General features: G+C 43.7%; 1 protein-coding gene across 3 annotated transcripts in view; it reads right to left on the minus strand.

Moving 5' to 3' along the window:
• syne3 (spectrin repeat containing, nuclear envelope family member 3) overlaps window positions 1-837 on the minus strand; it is a 21941-nt gene extending 21104 nt beyond the window's left edge. The window contains exon 1 of one of the 3 annotated variants that reach the window (XM_036209951.1): window positions 512-837. The gene's annotated coding sequence lies outside the window, so the exon portion shown is untranslated. Of the gene's footprint in view, window positions 1-265; window positions 490-511 lie in introns of those variants that run through there. The other 2 variants (XM_036209950.1, XM_024272136.2) reach the window with 2 other exon arrangements.
• Window positions 838-1248: the final 411 nt, after the last annotated feature.

Below are 1248 nucleotides of genomic sequence, written 5' to 3' on the forward strand. Positions count from 1 at the left end.
AAATATTAGCTAAACTTCAAAATAGCCTAAAAAATTAAAAGCACCTAAACTAGCCAAAACAACTAGCATATAGCATATTATCTAAATGCCAAATTAACTTTAAAAAATTGGAAAGTGCCCTAAAGTGTTGGGGGGTTACCCGACCTCCCCCACCCCCCCTTCGCCTAACGGTGAATCCGCCCCTGCTGCCGCGTTTGGAGAGGCGGCGGTTAACCCGAAAAAGAAACGTAACGGAGATGTGACGGACGTGTGTTAGTGTTTTTACCTAGACGCATGGCGTCTGCAGCGTTTAGACCCGGCTTGGAGCGGCGGATGTGTGTCTTCGCGGGCTAATCTGATTCGAGAGTTGAGATTGACAGGAGGCTCTGCGCCGCTTCACGGTCAAACAACGACCGGAGTCCGGCCGCGCAGCCCGTCACCGAACCAGAACACGAGCGTGCAACATCTTTAACGCTGTCAGAACGGGTCTCTACCGTGTTTTCATTACAGAAAAAACCCGCCAAACACTCACAGCGTCTGGTGTCCGAGCTGAATCCCGTCCTGCTCCGAGGAGCCGAAAAGTTACGGCAAACAGGAAGTGGAGAGTCACGTTGCCTTCAGGGACACCTCGGAAACTTCGTAGCGGCTGGAAATGTTTTCTATTAAGCAGTAATAAAAGATTGTGGAAATTCTGTTTAAAAAAAGCCAAGATGCAGTCAACTCCTTCTTACTTTTTAATATAGTTGCAGTCAGCTAGGAGTGTCTGTCACGCCCTGTGGAAAACAAATGTTCCGCCCAGGTAAAAAAAAACGCAACACATTTTATACTGTCACTTCTCACAAATATGCTTCTCACTTTCAAATCATGCCATTCGTCATTCCACACTCCCTTTAGACAAAAATGTGTTTTGAGTTTTCTCTCAGCCTATAATTAAAAACACATCTTGAACATTTTGCAAACTCCCATTCCAAGGAAAGTAGTGCTTTTAACGTTTCATTTTTCTCATGATGGATAAAGAAAACTAAGATTAAAACTGAATTTCTAAGATTTTCTTCATTTAAATAATTGTGAAGTAGGAGCAGGTGAAGAAATAACGTTTGAAAAAGCCTGTAGGAGTGACGTAGGTGCTGTTGGAGGACCACAATCTTTATCTTCCACTCCATTCTGATGCATTCACTTGTAAAAGACTAATCCACGTTCTTCGTCGTTTTCCTCATCCGAGCTGGCTCAAGATCTTAAGACTGAATAGCTCCAGCCATTTTTTTTTTT

Source organism: Oryzias melastigma, linkage group LG22 (assembly GCF_002922805.2).
Source record: "Oryzias melastigma strain HK-1 linkage group LG22, ASM292280v2, whole genome shotgun sequence".
In the NCBI taxonomy this organism is placed as follows: Eukaryota; Metazoa; Chordata; class Actinopteri; order Beloniformes; family Adrianichthyidae; genus Oryzias; species Oryzias melastigma.